This window comes from Phyllostomus discolor, chromosome 4, assembly GCF_004126475.2.
Source record: "Phyllostomus discolor isolate MPI-MPIP mPhyDis1 chromosome 4, mPhyDis1.pri.v3, whole genome shotgun sequence".
Taxonomy (NCBI): Eukaryota; Metazoa; Chordata; class Mammalia; order Chiroptera; family Phyllostomidae; genus Phyllostomus; species Phyllostomus discolor.
In genome coordinates, this window is record NC_040906.2 from 75439057 (window position 1) to 75458020 (window position 18964).

Consider the following 18964-nt stretch of genomic DNA (forward strand, 5'->3'; position numbering starts at 1 on the left):
AAAGGGTAAAAAAGGATAATGAGAAAGGATTGTTGTAAAGACTTGAAGAGTTGAGGTATTCAAAATGCTTAATCATTGAGTCCATAAATACTGATAGTTGTTGTTGTAACTTTAGACATGTGACTTCTCTTTTCCCAATCAGTAGCATAAATATATCAGAGAACTAATAATTATGTAAGCACTCATTAAATGTTAATTTTTTTTAAAGATTTTATTTATTTTTAGGGAGGGAGATAGAGAGAGAGGGAGAGGGAGAGGGAGAGAAACATCAATGTGCAGTTGCTGGGGGTTATGGCCTGCAACCCAGGAATGTACCCTGGCTGGGAATCGAACCTGGGACACTAAATGTTAATTTTTATTATTTGTATTATTAATTCAGTTCAGAATAAATTGGACCAATTTTCGTTAAAATGAAAGAATTTGTATAGCTATTTACATGTATTTCTTATTATGGAGAATATTTATTTTAGTATGGATTTGGGGATGGCAACTTCATAGCTTTCATTGTTTTTCTTAGGACAGTAGTTTCAAATTGTGAACAGACCTGTGGAGGTCCCTGAGACCCTTTCAGGGGATTCATAACATTAAAACTACTTTCATAGTGATATTTGCTTTTTTCTTTTTTCACTGCTTTGACATTGGTCCTAATAATAGTATAGCAATTGTGTGTAAAACTGTGGGCATTTTAGTAGAATTAAATGGCAGTGTCTCCAAAGTATCAATTGTATTCTTCAATGCTATGCATTCATAGTTTTTTAAAAAAGTTAATTTTACTTAAGAGTATCCTCAATGAAGCAATAAAAGTTAATTTTATTAAATCTTGATCCTTTAGTACACTTTGTTTTAATATTCCACATGATGAGGTAAGAAATATGCAAGAAGCACTTACGGTGCATATCCATACTGGTTTTCTCAAGGAAAACTCTTATATGATTTTTTGAGTTGCTAGCTGAACTACCATATTTTGAATGAAACATCATTTTTACTTGAAAGAATGACTACCAGAGAAACTGAGTATTTAGACTAGCCTTTTACTTGGCATTTTCTTGAAAGTGAACAAAGTGAGCCTGTCACTTCAGGGAAAACAATTGACAATTTTTGTTGCCAATGATGAAATTTGAGCTTTCAAGTGAAATTTAAAATTTTGGTTAACTTATATAACCAGCTGTGTTCTTGTCGGCTTTCCAATGCTTAAAGATTTTCCTGATGGGATAGAAATATTAGTGAATGTGAGTTTTTACTCTAATATTAGCTAATAAATTAATTATATCAAGATTTGGAATATCTTTATAACTTGGTGAACCAATATTTTCAAACTGATCAGTGTTACAAAATTATAGGTAGAAGACCCTTATAAAAAGCAAGTAATGATACAAAATGTTCATGTCATATAGGATTCCATATTATAGCTGTTAACTCCTACTTGTCAAGTTTTGGTGTAGTATCAAAGAAGAACATCCACAGTTATCTTTAAAGGCTATTAATAATAACATGTATTTCCTTTTTTCCTACTACACATTTGTGTGGGACTCCTTTTTTCACATAGTTCAATCAAAACAACATTACAACAGATTGAATGTGGAAGGTGATATGAAAATCTGGGTGTCTTTTATTATGCTTGACATGAAAGAAGTCTGCAAAAATTGGGAAACAGTATTGTTTTTGTCACTATGTTTTTTGTTTAGGAATATTTTCTTAAAATGTTATTATGTTAAATATGTTATTAAAATTTTAAAATGAATAAGTAAAACTTTCTCATTTTAATTATTAATATGGTAAATATTAAAAATTACAACTCACATTAGCAAAAGCTCTTGGGAGTTCTCAGTGTTCTTTAAAAGATTTTATTTATTTATTTTTAGAGAGGAAAGGAGGGAGAAAGAGAGGAATAGAAACATCAGTTGCCTCTTGAATGCCCCCTAACCAGGGACCCGGCTGCAACCCAGGCATGTACCCTGAGTGGGCATTGAACTGGCAGCTTGAGCCACACCAGTCAGGGTGGGAATGCTCAATTTTTGAGAACACAAAGGAGTCCTGATACTTGGAGTTTGAGAACTGTTTCTTTAAGGGAAAAGGCTAGATTCATCAAATGGGTGAAGTTTTAAAGTGTTAATCTCTTGAATATTTCTTTGGAATATGGAGTTGATGCCTGTAGTTTCTTTTCCTGGTTGTAAGGACACGTCACCGGACTTCCATGTCATTACCCAACTAGGCAGAGGTTTCCCATATTTGTTTTAGAGATTTTTGTTTTTATTTAAGATTAATGCTACCTATATGGTTGCTCTCCAGAACTAAGATACAGTTAATGGTCATTCCAGTCAGCATCTTCATTCTTGATACCATTCTTTGGTTGTGAGCTATTTATGCAATTTTCTGAGCTGTTCAGCATGGCAAGCTACTTCAGGGTTGTAGATAAATTTGCTTTGCTGAAAATAAACTGACATTCTCTGAAGTCTTGTCACTAGGCTTAATCTGTCTAACTGTAGTCTTCCTGATATTTCATAGCTATTTTCTAGTCAGTTTACAACTTATGAATGTGTTTGAGAATTAGTTATTTGCAATAATATAAGATGAATTATGATGGGTTCTATATTGCCATTAATAGTATGGGCATAGTTCATTGGGGGCTGTTAACATCTTCCTGTGGGGAATTACATTTTGACTCCTAGAAACCTGGTCAGATGCATTTCTCCATTGCAGTCCAATGATGGCAGGAAACTCCTCTTTTCCCCTTACGATAGAAACAGGAGTATTAAAACTTTAATAGAAGCAAGAGGATACCTCATTCTGAAATTATGCTCAAAAGACACAAGTATCTTAGGCACCCCAAGTGGGTGGGAAATGCTCTCAGATGAAACAGGTATAGAAACTTTGGGATGGTTGAAGGAAAAAGGAGAAGGTATTCTGCTTGGAGGTGATACATTCCCTTTTGGGACAGTTGTTAAAAAGTAAGAGATTATCTTAAAGTGGATATTTCTAGGTTGAGAAATCTATCTATATAGGATTTTGTTGTGTTCTTATGCTTGGGTATTATATGAACTGAGTGCAAGAAACAGAATGATAGGCCAATTGGGAAGGTTGACCTTACTGATTTACAGGTTAGAAGTTTGAACATAAAAGGAAATTGAACAACTCCCGGGGCAGTCATGATCAGGAAGAGTAGTGGAGGCCAGGAGGGTGTTGAAATACGTAAGCTCTTCACAGGTATCCCAAACAAATTACATCACAGGGTGGCTGTTAGAAGAGGTGATTAGTTGGCACAGATCAGTTAAAAAATGCTATGATTCAGCCTACTGTCTTAGGGTCTCTAGCAGGAAATAGAGACTTTTAAGACTGGTATCCAATACAGGAAGCCTGTTATGGAAAATGGGTTGCCATGAAGCAGAAATCCAGTACCCAGGTACTAGGGGACACAGAAAAGGCTGATGTTGATGATTAGGCTTTGACCAGAAGCTGAGCTTTTAGTCTTCTTTCTGCCCAAGGGTATATTGATTCTTTGGATTGAGACAAGGCTGAGCCAAAATAGAAAGTGAAGTGACTGTAGCTGTCTGCAGTGGAGTGACAGGTTTACCCAAGAAATATAGTCATGTGTATCTTACATTCTGAGAAATGAGTTGGAATATATTCTGAGAAATGAATTGTTAGGCAATTTTGTTGTTGTGTGAACATCATAGAGTGTACTTGTACAAGCCCAGATGGTATGGCCTATTACACCTAGGTTATATGGCATAGTCTCTTGCTCCTAGGCTACAAGCCTGCACATCATGTTACTATAGTGAATACTGTATGCAGTTGTAACATTGTGGTAAGTATTATGTATAAACATATCTAAACATAGAAGAGATACAGTAAAAATATCATGTAAAAGATAAAAAATGGTATGCCTGTATATGGCACTTCCTATGAATGGAGGTTGCAGGACTGGAAGTTACTCCTAGTGAGTCAGTGGTAGGTGAATGTGAGGGCCTTCGCCTAGGACATTACTGTACACTACTGTAGACTCTATAAACACTGCACACTAAATTTATTAAAAAATATATTTCTAAAACTAGGGGGAGGGTGGTAGTGGGAGGGAAGAGAGGATGGTTGGGAGGGGGAGCTGGATTGGGAGTAGAAGGGAGAAAACTACTTGAACGATTAAAATAAAATTAAAAGAAGAAGAAATATATATATTTCTCCAATAATAAATTAACTTTAGCTTACTATAACTTTTTAACTTATAAACTTTTAAATTTTAACTTTTGTGTTGTAATAACAGCTGAAAACAACACATTTTAACATATAAAAATATTTTCTTAATGTCTTTATTCTGTGAGCTTTATTTTTAACATATTTTATCTTTATTTTTTACTTCTTAAACATTTTTTTTTTTGCTAAAAACTAACATACACATTAGCCTAGGACTACACAGGGTCAGATCATAAATATCAATCTTCCAGCTCCACATCTTCTCCCACTGAAAGGTCTTTAGGGGCAAAAACATAGATAGAGCTGTCATTTCCTTTGATAACAGTGCCTTCTAGAACATGTCCCAAAGGACCTGCCTGAGGCTCTTCTTGTGATGTCCCTCTGTTCAGAATTATGTCCTTATTGTTTCACTTGGTTTGCTTCTTTTTTTTTAATCATACATTTGCTTATAAGTGAATAATGCACCATGAACATTTCTCTCTGTTAGTCAAAACCATTCAGTGTTGGGGTCCATGTTTTCAAACTTTTGAGGAGTTTGTTGGTCTGCAAGAGTTTCTGCTAAACCCTTCACTATGAATTTTCTTGGGGTCTCTGCTTACTGGGACCAGTGTTGTAATACGCATTTTGTGGTTGGCCAAAACGTCATTATGTGGCACATGACTATGTGTTAAACAAATGGATGGAAAGTAAATGGGAACAACCCAGTTATTACACTTAGGTTCTTCATGCAAGAGACACTAGGTATCATATTACCTACCCACTAAATATCCTGTAGGCCAAGGGGTCAGCAAACTTCTTTAAAGCACCTGATAGTAAATATTTTGGCATTTATGGGTCATATGGTTTCTGTTGCATCTATTAAAGTTTGCCATCGTAGGGTGAAAGCAGCCATAGAAAAATACATAAATGAAGGAATAGCTATGTTCCACTAAAGCCTTATTTATGGAGACTGAAATTTGAAATTCTTATAATTTTACAGGTCACAAAATATTAGTGTTTTTAAAAAGTCAAAAGTTTTAAAAACTTTTTTTTTAAATAGAAAATTTATTCTTAGATCATGGCTGTACAACAACTGGTGGGCTGCATAGTTTGCTGACCACTGTTTAGGCAAATAAATGACTGTCAGTTATGATGCGGAAAGCTTAGCATTATTGAAATAGATGTTCTCCAGGACAACACTGTTGGTGACACTGTCTTGTTTTATAGGTAACACAGATGATAAAAATCCGTTCAAGAATTTGTATGTGACATCTGCAGCAGGTTCAAAACTCTCAGCTATAAGACAAACTGGATACTTCGTAAAGATTTTCATCTATAATGCACAGAGATCCAAAATCCATTACTGAAATTGTCTGGGTGAGCTGCCTGCTGGGTCCAGTGATGCACTAGTAGACAAAGAAGTTGAAAAAGAAGGCTCACTTATTCTCTGGATGACTGGCAGAATGTGACACCAATATGGTATCATGCCCTACTATGATTCGAAGGACTTGATGACTCTGATTAAATAAAAATGACTCTTTTTTGGTGGGGGTGTTTGAAGTAAATTTGACTTTTAGTTGGGGAACGTGTAATGTATTACTCCATAATAATATATGGTAATCAGTCATTCAAGTTCCTGAATATTTGTGGAACTTACATAGTTACACCTTTTATTATTGGGTTCTCTTACTGTAAGGCAAGTACTATAAAGAAAAACATCTGTTTAACCTAAAAAAAGTTAACCTAAAAAGATTAATTTAAGGAGTGTAATTTTCACATAGAAATTTTTACTTAGAGCATTCTTGAAAATACTCATCCCTAGAGTATTAAAATAATGTTTTTAGTTTCAAAAAGTTACTGTACCCAGAAATTTTGAGGAAAATGTTCTTTTGTGTAGGCTCTTGAATTCAATAGTAGAATAATCATACTGTACAGTATTCTGCATAGAATGATTAATAAATTAATAGTAACTCCTAAAATACTAATAACTTAAGATCTATTAGCTAAATTTACTTAAAATGATTTAGTGAGCAGGTGTGAACTGGAAATAAACCTGTGTATTTACTAAAATTATTGAATCACAACAAAACTGGAACATCAAAGTACTCTATAAACCAAATCAATATTTTATTTGGTTAGAGTTCCTGCTTTTGACATATATCTATTTATATCAGTTATAAAGGACCTGAAAGTTCTGGGAAATTCTTTGAAAGAGGTGGGTAGATTCTCTCAAAGTTGAATCCCATTTCTTTTCTCAGTGAATCTTTAATTTTTTTTTTTCATCTTAGTGTTCAACAAAAACTCTGGTGGTCCAGGATATAAAACATAATAGTTCATACAGATAGATCATTTACAAACAGAAAAAGATTCCCTCATGATTTACCTTGAAATCTTTATTCAAGGCCTGTACCATTCAATATGTCGGTGTGCCACTTGCCACCTACAGCACATTTTTTGGTCAGAATGCAGTGTAACTAACATAATCATTCTGTAAGGAAAAGGATATGCGGGTTGCTGAAGAGTGGAAGTTAAACACATCTAATTTACAAGTCAGATTAGAGATGAGAATAATACAATAGCTTGATGTGGAATTGATTTCATTTCATGGTTTTTACAGTATTTTTTCATTGAAGTAATGCCTATAACTGAAAGACAGGTGTGTTGTAGCATTTGAATGCTGTAAATGCTTTTGAATCTGGAATGAAAGGAGATGCTCTTAGATGTTTAGATTCTAAAACTCAGGGATTTTGAAATGAAATGTTCTGTCATTCATTTATTGTGCCATAATTGAACTGCCTTGTGGATTTTGTTTGAGATTATTCTGATTAATATTTGGAAAACTTGACAATTTCAAATATAAGATACTTTTGGAAAGACTATGATTTTGTGTCAGTGTGTGTTTAAATAAAGCAGCAAACACCTTTTTACCTTATGAATAGGTTGTATTTAATAAGAAATCATGTGTATTTAACATTGATAGACATTTAAATGAGGAATTCCATGTGGTCTTCTAAGGAGAGAACATTAAACAGAGCACTTTATAGATTGCCATTATTATTTTTTCCCTAAAGTAAACCTTTTAAAAAATATAACATGTAGAATAATGCCTAAATAAAGCTTGACATGTTGCAGTTATTCTTATTTTACCTCTTCTTACTGAAATTGAGAAGACATTTCATAAAGTGAGTCTGAAAAACTAATTCATTGCAGAAAGGAAGTGCTATTTATTGGAATTTGAGAACACAGTTGCAGAAAAGCATGTGTTGATGTTTTGAATGGTTCTTGAGCCAATAATTGATTTGAGTATTATTAGGAGAAGAAAATCCAGGTGTTTCAAACTAGTTTTGTATTAGTAATCAAAAGATTTAGTTTCATCCTTTCCCATCCCTGCTACATGGTGAGTTCTCATGAATTGATTTCTGAGGTGACAAAACATTGGGATTTAGTGTATTGAGAATTCATTAATTGCATCTTTTTTGTCTACTCCTTTACATAGGACTTACTTAGTCATTTTGTTTATAGGGCATGAGAAAGATACTGAATCCTAACTTTTATGGACCTCAAAAAAGACTTGAATAAAGATTAATGTAAGGTAAAGATATAGTAGGTATACATTACTGTGCTTATTTTAGTGGAGTGACAGGTTATGTGGTTTCTTCCCTCACTATATTTCCCCTTAACTTCATAACTGCTGGTTAAAGCTGCTTTTCCTTAAGATGAGTGGAGATAATTTTGTGAGTGGAGAAAGTGAGGCTATTGTAGACATTGGGAAATGCGTGGAACATAAAAGGGAGAAGGGACGGTAAATGTGATGGGTAATAATGATAATAGATGAGCACTCATTTTTTGATTGATAAGGGTGCTAACTAGAGTAAAGATATCAATGGAATAAAGTGGTTTATTATTATTACCATGTACTATTTATTTAATAAAGTTTCCTGTATACTAGACATTGAGTAAAACGCTTTGCATAAGCTATTTCCAATTCTTTCCATACCTTGTAAAAGCAGGTGCAGTTATCTCAATTTCCTGATGAGGAAAGTAGAAGCTGAGTGGTATGCCCAAGGTCTTAGAGTAAGAAGTAAAGATAGAGTCCTACAGCTTGTGACTTATTTTGTGCAGAGACCTTTACTCTCCAGTGATTGATAAGTGAATAAATAACAACAACAATAATAATATTACCAATAATAAAATTTTAAAGTCCAGTTTACATTATGGGAAAATTTTAAGAGTAATCCTTTTTAACATGAATGACATCATGTTAGTATTATAGAAGGATGTTGGAGCCTATTGATATATCTACAAATATTGTATTTGAACTTTAGAATTTTTCTACTTTTTTTGTGTTGCCTTTGATATTAATTAGTATAGTAATATTGCATAGCTGTATTTTTAGGTATAAGTGATGCAACCATACACAATTCATATATGAAGGGTCTGTAATAATGAGCTACAACGACAACTGTGTATAGTATATCATAAGCTGAATTGGATTCAACTCCAAATAGCATGTGTAGAAAAATTATTGGAAGCAGTCTGACACAGTCCCAGGTGACTGCTGAACAGTTGAAGTATAGGAGTGATAACAGTGGAAAACAGTGTCATGAAGCCCATTAACATGAGAACTAAATGTTTATAGGCTTTTACAGTCAGTCATGTACAGTCCTGAACAAAACATCATCACCTTAGGATACATTGTCATTTGGTTGGGAACAGTGCTTTAGCAGCAGCATTTTTAAATGTAAAAGATAGTTACACAGTAGGGATTTGGAGTCAAATGCTTCAATTATGTTTTTTAAGGTATAGAGTGAAATGATAAGGGATCTTTGGCTTTGTCATTCACTGGTCCCTTGGAGGAGTGAAGTTAAAAAAAAGCACAGCCAAAGTGGCAGCATGGTAAAGTAGCCTCAATGTGAGTACATGGGCACCTCAGTGAGGAATGCTATATAACAAAGAGGAAAACAGTTATGAAATTATTCAACTCAAAATGTTAGAATAGAAAAATTTTTTTTAATTGCTTGAAAATATAGGAAAAATATTAGCAAGCAGTTACAGGCAAACAAGGCAGTTGGACCAAGGGTAAAAAGTAAGGAGGGTTATTCAAGAGTAAAGTAGTAAAAAAGAAGGAAACTTAGGAAGAGAGATCAGGAAAAGTGATTTAGAAATAGATGTTACTGAAATAGCGTAGTACACTTCTTAAAGATTGCTAGTAGGCAGAGAAAATATTAAGTGGGGGGAAACTTATCTTTAACATGAAGTTGTATTTATATTTTACTGTAGTCAAAAGTGACCACCTGTTTTAGAAAAGACATGCAAATGATTCTCTTTCATTCTGTGAACCCTCACAGATTTTACTATAGGCTAAAATTATCCTCGTATCCTTGTGTTAGTGGGTAAACTTAGAGTTGGATTTGTGTTTTAGAATTTGATTTAGTTTATTGTAAGTTTATTATGATTATTACCAGTATATATTCAGCTTTTGGCAAGAGATTATACTTCACATTAGCTGGGTATCCTTGATATCCAGAAATGAAATACCAGATTAGATTTAAATTAGTTTTGTTGGTTGTAATTCATATATTAAAAATCCTGTTAATTGTGACAAGTGTGCCGATGTAACTATCTACATTTAAGAAATAGAGTATTTTAATACTCCCAAAAGTTCCCTATGCCTTTTTTCAATCATTTCTTCCCTTTCCTTCCCACAACCGCTGTTCTGATTTGTTTCTGTTAGTGGCGAAATGGCACTAGAATGTTACCTGTGATTGGACCTTGGTTCAGCAACCTTAGTATTTGAGGCCTGGCTAAGAAAGAATTCAGAACCAAGACTCAAAATATAAGAGAAAGTTTATTTAGAAAGGTACAGATACCAAAAAAGTGAGATGTAGAAGAAATCGGGTCAGGAAACAAGTTACAGAGGCAATAGAAGGTCCTTCAGAGTTGAAGGAGGTGAGGAAAGGTGGGGACAGAGCCATACTGGATCTCCCTTTGAGTGTTTGTATCTGGAGGTCTGAGGGGAGGATCACAGTAGAGTATTCATTAAGCACTTCTTTCAGGGTTGTCATCTGTACTGACTGGTTGGTGCCAGGGCAGGGGGTCATTAGTCAAAGCAGCTGGTCCTGATGTTAGCCACAGCCTCACTTGTCTGGTTTTGCTGCTTTTCTGGGCCTGGAGCTGAAACACAAATAAGGCCTTGATGTATTAGATGAGGGCCAGAACCTCATTGTCCTGGGGGCTTAATGCTTCAGGGCTGTTGTCTGGCTCCCTTGTTTATTCCCTCTCTAAGGGGATCCAACTGGTGTGACTAGCAAAGTTCTAGGTGAGGAAAGGTTACCCTGGGATCAAGGTCCTTGTTTTCCCAGTTTTGCCCATTGCTGAGCACTTGGGGCTTTCTGTCTTGGTGACCACCTGTGTCTGGTCCATCATTGCTCTTCTCATGTCTGTCTAACTGCCTACCATATTTCCATAAATTAAGCTTGTTCTTGAATTTTATATACATGAAATCGTAGATATGTCCTGTTTTGTACCTGGCTTTTCCTCAGTATAATGATTTTGACATTTATCTTTGTTATTGTGTGTATTAGTGGTTCATTCTGTTTTGCTGCTGAATCGTGTTTTGTTTTTCCACAATTTGTTTATCCATTATTCTGTTAAGGGACATTTTATTTATTTATTTTTTTGGCAATTGTGAATACAGCTGCTATAAACAGAATTACTGTATAAGTCTTTTTTTGGACTTAAGTTTTAATTACTCAGGGTTAAATACCTAGGAATGGAATTGTTCTGTCATAGGATTGGTATATGTTTAAATGTTATAAGTTTATGCATAACTTTTCCAAAGTGGTTACATCATTCCCATTGTGCATTTTGAATTTGTAAATCTACAATTTGAACTGGATCTAGATATTGGTGCATATTGTGTGGCTTTTCTACAGACAGAGTGTTTTATGAGTATTCCTCATGTAATAAGTGAAATCTAGTAGTTTTTTTATATCTGTTTTTTTAAAAATTATAATTTTTAATGTATAACTCGATTTCAATATATACAAGTTTCCCCTTCTCCCCACTATCTGAAAGTAGAGAGCTCCTATGAAACATTTTATAAGTGATAATGAAGTGGAGAAGCAATTACCGTTAATGTAAAGGCAAAAATCCTCTTTGGATTGCTCTTGGTTAGTGAAAACAGGTACGAATGGAGGAATTTTGTAAAGCAAAATGGTGTAGGCAAACTTTCAAAAAGCTGGAATACTTGTGTGCAGTTATTGACTTGGTTTGTTTTACAGAATTTTAAAATTTTTATTTTTTAGGTATCATATGTTGTAATCTGATTTTTAAAGTGGGCATTCTTCATTTTATGTAGTGGCTCTTCATAAGTATATATATAATTAAGCAAAATGGTTGAATATGAATAATATACTAATCTACTAAGGTAGATTAGTATAGTATTGACCAAATGAGGAATCTCCCTTTTTCCTTTCTTTTGATCTGTTTATTCATTAGCACCCATTCCTTTGTTTTGTAAATCTTTATTTAGAAAATCACAATTTAAATACTTGAATTAAATCTTAAAGGTTTAAATAAGACACTCTTGAAATGAAGAGTCCTTTATAAGCAGTAGATGTAATGTAGGGGAATTGCACCTAAGGTAATAGGATGACAAGTAGGACTTGTTTGTTTCAGGCTTTCATCTCAAGTCCAGAAGCTGAAAATAAAGGTTAATAAGTATCCTTGGATTCTAAAGAGGGCCGTGGAGCTTAGTAAAAGAATAGAACTGCAGCACCCACTTCCCATATGTACGAGAGATTAGAAAAGGGGTATGCAAATATCATTCAGGTGAAGAACTGTTAATCCCGTGGGGGTTCTGTGACATTTCTGTCTCTCCCCCAAAGGAACCTTTTATTCCCAGCCCAGGGTTTGGGTTTGTCTTCCAGAAGTATAGATTGGTATTTAATTTCTTGCCTGAATAGTTCATATTTAATGAACTATTTGATCTTGTTTCTTGATTTTGCAATGGCGTCTTTCACAGAGTTCTTGAGAAAGTGTGATATATGTTTCCTGGAGTTTGGGGAATTCCTGAACATAGACTTGTTTCTGGAGGGGAGAAGAGTGAGTGGAGCCAGTGAGGTGATGTCTTGAGTAAGAGGGCAGCAGTGGAAAGAGTTGGTATTTTTTTTGTTTTGTGGATCAAGTAGACCCCATGGGAAGTGACTAGGCTTGAGTTACCTTGATGGACCCTGCCAAGGAGGGCTGCTTGCCGTATGAGGAGACTGTGGGTAGTCTAGTAAGAGAGGTTAGTCTGAGCATGCATCTTCAATACCAGTGAACTATGCAGGTTGGAGGGGCCAGCCTCTGCTTGCTGAATTTAGGGCTACCCTGCTGTGAAGACTTGAAATGTACTGTACAAACTGGGCTCCTCTGAGAATGAGAAAAGGTACTATCAATAATTACACGAGGATAACAGATCATTCTACTTCCTGGCCATTTAGTAAAACTCAGTGGAACTACATACACAGGACATTTGTCCCTCTTCTTCTTCCTCATCTGATTTGGAAGAACCAGAATGTGCGGAAGGAAGTGGAGAAAGGTGAAAGAGCCAAGAAGAATATTGGGGGGAAAAGAAATGAAACATTACATATATTCTCTTGGCTGGCCTATGTTGAAATGAGGGTGCATGGATAGTCTTTGAATAAGATATGAAATTGAAGGTTTAAACTGGACTAGACTAATTTAACAGTACTTGAAACTAATTGAGAAGTATTAGGATTTATCTGGGATATTATGTAGAGATGAGGAAGTGAGATTTGAAAGAATATGTTTGAAGTGATAAAAGGAAGTTAAGGCACATGTCCCACTGAGTTCAGTCTATTTGACCATTTTCTTAGTTTAATAGGATTTAGTTGAATGAACCTTTAATGAGTACCAACAGCCTGATATATAAGGTACTAGGTTAAGCATTTTAGGGAAGGCAAAGATGACTAAGATTTTCTGTCCTCAGGAAGCTTCTTCTTGAGTGTAAATAGCTAAACTTGATCCATGACATAATGATATAGGTACTCTAGACTTGTAAGTGGCAATGCTCATGTGGACAAGAACTGAATGGTTCAGGGTAGGTTTTGGGGAAGAAGCTGAGTTTGAGCTGAGTCTTGAAGGAAGAGAGAATATTAGCTGGATAGAAAGTCATTCTAGCATGAAGGAATGATCAAAGGCATGGCATTGGGAATCAGTAGGCGTCTGGAGAGAAATAATGCTGATCCACACTGAAAACTTCTTTTTTAAAAATGGGTTCAACCACCTTTTAATCTTACCATGTTACAATTTTGGTTGAAGTTTGATAGTTTTACATGTCATTTTTGCATTTGTTTAGTACTGCACAGTGTCTTCCTTCATGAGATACAGTGTGGAAATGTTACTCACTTTAGAACCCTAGATGGTTATAAGCATCAAAACGAAACTTCCAAGTCTGATCACAAAGTCTATTATTTTGCTTGAATTTCAGACAATAAAATGTAGAGAACATGATAATTTTTACTTACAATCCTAAGAAGTATTTGGAAGTACAATTAGTTTTATAACAGGTGTTTGTTTTTTAAAACCTTCCCAGAATAAGAATGAGTATCTTGATGCTAATGCCACTTTTAAATAGCTGTAGCTTCAGGAATGTGTCAGTTCACGTTATCTTAAATATACACCTTATCTATCCATATTGCTGTACTTCAGATGTGAAAGTAAAAATGAAGGTGTGAAGTGCCTAGCAGACTTGTATGAATTTATGTAAAATAGAAAACACAAACAATCCATTAGTGCTGAGGCCCTAATACATTAAAATCAAGCAAGGATTATTTCCTAAAAGTTTTATACACACACACATATCATTATATCTAGTGATTTACTTTGCAAAAAAAAATCTTTAATTTGTGAGATGTACTTTTTTCTCTGAACTCCAGACACATATCTAGTCCTATGATACTTACGTATGGATATTTAAAGGTATTTAAGTATAAAATGCTCAAAACTCAGTGGGTCTTTTACCCAAACTTTTTGCATCTGTAGTCTTTTCCATCTAAGTTAATGACAAATTCATCCATGTTACTCATTCCAAAAACATTGGAGTCATCCCTGACTCATCTCTCTCACATCCATACCTTCTATCAGTAGTTCATGTTGGCTTTATCATTAAAAAAATACATCTAGAATCTGGATATGACCACCTCTCAGCACCTCTACTACTACCTGGTCCACCCATTATCATGCCTTACCTGGATTATTTTAATAGCCCCCTGACTGGTCTCCCTGCTTCCTCTTGCAGTTCTCAACTCCTAACCCAGCAGTTTAATCTAATCTCAGTGTAGTAGCCAAGATAATCAGTAGAAACACGTTAAATTCTGTCATTCTTCAGTTTAAAACTTCAGTTGTTTCCTTTCTCACATTAAAAGCTAATATATTTGTAGCAGCCTGTAATATTCATGATATTGTCCCATCTGTAGCTTCATCTTTTTTTTTAATTGATTCCAGAGAGAGAAAGGGGGAGAGAGGCACAGACAGACAGACAGACAGACATCGTTGTGAGGAAAACATCAATCAGTTGCCTGTCGCATGTGCTCCAGCTGGGGACTGAAACTGCAACCTAAGTATGCTCTGACTGGGGATCAAACCTGTGACCTTTTGGTGCATGGGACAACACTCCAACCAACTGAGCCACACCTGCCAGGTCTGCAGCCTTAATTTTTGACTATCTGTTTAATATCCTAAAGTATATTTACTATACTTTATTTACACTTGACACTGTATGTACCTAGAATAGCTGGCCTTGGGGCCTTTGCACTTGTTCCCTCTGCCTGGAATGCTCTTCTCCCAGACAACTACTTAGCTTATTCCCTAACCTTTTTTGAATCTTTATTGAAATGTTACATTCCTAGTGAGACCTTCCTTGACCATCTTATTCAGAACTTCCTTCTTCCCAATTGCTTAATTTTTTTGGTTAACACTTTCCCAAAGTAACAGCATGCTTACTTTTTTATAGTCAGTCTTTTCTTATTATAATAAAAGCTCGATGAAGGCAGGGGATTTTGTTTTGTTTGCTACTTTACCATCATACTTAGAATAATTAATTCCTGGCTCATAGTTGGTACTTAGTACATAATTGATTTAATAAATAAAAGACAACAAAGGGCTTACTATATAGGGCTTAAACCTGTAGTAAAGCTTGATGTGCCCTTAGTTGGCATCTTTGGACAATTGCTATTTCCAAATGGCTGAATATTTCTTCTTTTTAATTTTGAAATAAAATACATTGGGGTGTAATTTACATATAATAAAACACACCTGTTTTAAATGTACAGTTTAATGAGTTTTGACAAATATACACATGTATGTAACTACTACTACAATCAAGGTATAGAACAGTTTATCACCCCAAAAAGTTCCCTCGTGTCCCTTTTCAAGTCATTTCTCTCACTCACTTCATCCTTATTTCCACACAACTATTCACCTGGTTTTTGTCACTATGAATGTCTTACCTGTTCTAGAGTTTCATATAAAGAGAATAATACATTATGCACTCTTTTTAGCTTGATGTGTTTGAAACTCACTGTGTCTAAGTAGTTCTTTTTCTCTGCAGACTAGTGTTCATTGTATAAGTGTGTTATAATTTGCTTATCCATTTACGTATTCATGGCCATTTGAGGGGGTTCTAGTTTTTGGCCTAGAATAGTTTTTTTTGTAAGGAAATAGTGTTACCATGAATGTTAATGTACAAATCTTTCTGTACATATGCTTTAATTCTTCTGGGTTAGATGTCAGGAGTAGAATTGGTAAGTGTATATGTAACTTTGTAAGAAACTGTCAAACTTTTTGAAGTAATGGGTACCACATTGTGGCCAGCACTTGATGTTATCATTCTTTAAAATTCAGACATGCTCAGACTCATAGGTAGAGAGCAGGCTGACAGCTCTGGGATGGGAAGAGGGTTGACAGAGTGGGGCTGCAGGGTGGAGGATTTGAGGAAAAAAGAAAAAAAGAAGGAACTCATGGGCACAGACAACAGTGTGGTGATTATGGGAGGGTGGAGGGTGGATGGAAGTGAAAGAGAGTATAGGAGGGATAAACGGTGATAGAAAAAAATAAATTTAAGACATGCCTAGTAGGGTGTGCATAGTTGTATCTCATCATGGTTCTTATTTGCATTTCCCTGCTTACTAGTGACCTCGATCTTTTTATTTACTTGTATCTGTTTATATCTTTTGTTCATTATAAAGAAATGGATTGCATGTTTTCTTGTTACTCCATTAGAAGAGTTTTTTATATATGTGGACACAGATCCTTTTTCAGACATATTTTCTCCAGGTCTGTAGATTGCCCTTTTTTTCATTGATGTGTCTTTTGAAGAACAAATTTTAAAATTTTCAATAAATACAGTTTATCAGTGTTTTCTTTTTCTTGTCTGTGATTTATTTGGGGGGGGGTGGTGTTTCTAAGAAATCTTTGATTAACTTTAGGTTGTGAAGATTTTTTTTTCCTGTGTTTTCTTCTAAATTTTTATAGCTTGAGCTTTTATATTAGTTCTCTTCCATTTTGAGTTAGTCTTCTTTTCTTAAAGATTTTGTTTGTTTATTTTGAGAGAGAGAGGAAGGGAGGGAGAAAGAGAGAAGCATCAATTGGCTGCTTCTCACATGCCCCCCCATCCAGGAACCTGGCCAGCAACCCAGGCATGTACCCTGAAGGGATCAAACCAGTGACCTTTAGGTTCGCAGGCTGGCATTCAGTCCACTGAGCCACACCAGCCAGGGCTCATTTTGAGTTAATTTTTACGTAGAGTGTGAGGCAATGATCAAGGTTCATGCTTTGCCATGTCTTGTTCAAGGACCATTTGTTTAAAAACCAATCATTTCTCCTTTAAGTTATCTTGCCATTTTTGTTAAAAAGTGGAAAGATCATATATGTATAGATCTATGATATACAACTGATTATGTATGTATAGATTTTGTCCTAGACTATTATGATCTATATGTCTGTCATGCTAATAGTCTTTTTCTTTCATACTAAGTCTTAAAATCAATGATTTAAGTTCTCTTTTGAACTTGTTTAGGCCCTCTAAGTCCTCTCTCTTTTCATATCAATTATAGAATTTGATGGACATTTATATGAAATGCCTGTGGGAATTTGGATTGGCAATGAAAAAAATCTGTAGATAAGTTTGGGGAGGATTAATTTCTAAACAATTCTGAGTTATTCCAATCCACAGACATGGTATATCTTTATTTATTATTTTAAAAAATAAATTTGACAGTTGGTTATTGTTAGTGTAGAGAAATACAATTGACTTTCATATATTAAACATGTATTCTGCTACCTTATTAATCAGTAATTGTCTTGGCTCTTTTTGTGTGAATTCCTCAGGATACTCTGTGTCAATGAGTATGTTAATTATAAGGAAAAAGAGTTTCCCAACGCCTTCTTAACTTACTTACTTCCTCCCTCCCTCCCTCCCTCCCTTCCTTCCTTGAGTAGGACTTCCTTCCTTCCTTCCTTCCTTCCTTCCTTCCTTCCTTCCTTCCTTCCTTCCTTCCTTCCTTCCTTCCTTCCTTCCTTCCTTGAGTAAGACTTCTAGTGCAATGTTAAATAGAAGTGAGAGTGAACATCCTTGCTTTGGTCTATGGAGAAAGTATTCAGACTTCTATTATGTATGATGTTAGCTGTACATTTCTAATTGATGCCGTATATCAGATCAAGTTCCCTTTTATTTTTAGTATGCTGAGAGCCTTTGTTATAAATGATGGCAACTTTTGTCATATGTCTTTTCTGTATTTATAAAAAGAATCATTTGGTTTTTCTTTTAAAATTTGTATTAATATGATGAATTGTATTTATTAGATTTTTAGTTATTTAAACCAGCCTTTGTATTTTTGTGATAAACCCCATTTGGTTTTGATATATTATCCTTTAATATTATGCTGAATTTGATTTGTGATATTTTGTTAATGATTTGTAAATCCATGTTTCTGAGGGATACCTTTTCCCCTGCTGCCCACACTGGGGAGTATCATGGACTGAATGCTTGTGTCCTCCCCAGATTCTTATGTTGAAGCTCTGGGAGGCAATTTGATTGGGATGAGATGATGTGGGTGAGGCCTCCATAATGGTATTAGTGTTATTAGTGTTCTTAAAAGAAGAGGAAGAGACCACGGCTTACTTGTTCCCTCTCTTCCTTCCCCATGTGATGACACGATGAGAATGTACTGAGCCAGGAAGAGGGCCCTCACTGGGGAATCAAATTGGCGAGCACCTTGATCTTGGACTTCCCAGCCTACAGAACTCTTGAGAAATAAATTCCCATGGTTGAGCCACCCAGCCTGTGGTGTTTGGTATGGCAGGTTGAGCTGACTAACACAGGGTGATGTGATGTCGTTTTCAGATTTGGTGTCAAGTTAATGATCTCATTAGACAAAAAGAATTTTTAAAAATCCAACTCCCTTTATAATTAAAACACTTAAAGTAGAAATAAGAAAAAATGTCCTCAGCATGGTAAAAGACATCTGGTTTTAAAACACATCTAACATCTTAAGGTGAAAAAGTGAATACAGTTCCCCCAAATCAGGAACAAGAATGTTGCTGTTACCAATTCTATTTAATTTGTACTAGAGGTTTTAGTTACGACAATTAGGTAAGAACAGAGATAAGAGCATCTGTATTGGAAAGAAGAAGCGCAATTATCACTATTTGTAGATGACAGGTTATTCTTTATAGAAAATCCTTAGGGGAATCCGTTAATATCTATTACAACTCATGAATTATTAGCAAA

The 18964-nt window shown here is 35.0% G+C and overlaps 1 protein-coding gene across 11 annotated transcripts in view; it reads left to right on the forward strand.

The window, feature by feature from the left end:
- Nucleotides 1–18964, forward strand: part of GTDC1 (glycosyltransferase like domain containing 1) — a 388750-nt gene that overhangs the window by 15441 nt on the left and 354345 nt on the right. For 4 of the 11 annotated variants that reach the window (XM_036023527.1, XM_036023526.1, XM_036023525.1 and 1 more), the window contains exon 2: nucleotides 5395–7759. The gene's annotated coding sequence lies outside the window, so the exon portion shown is untranslated. Of the gene's footprint in view, nucleotides 1–4286; nucleotides 7760–18964 lie in introns of those variants that run through there. The other 7 variants (XM_036023530.1, XM_036023531.1, XM_036023538.1 and 4 more) reach the window with 5 other exon arrangements.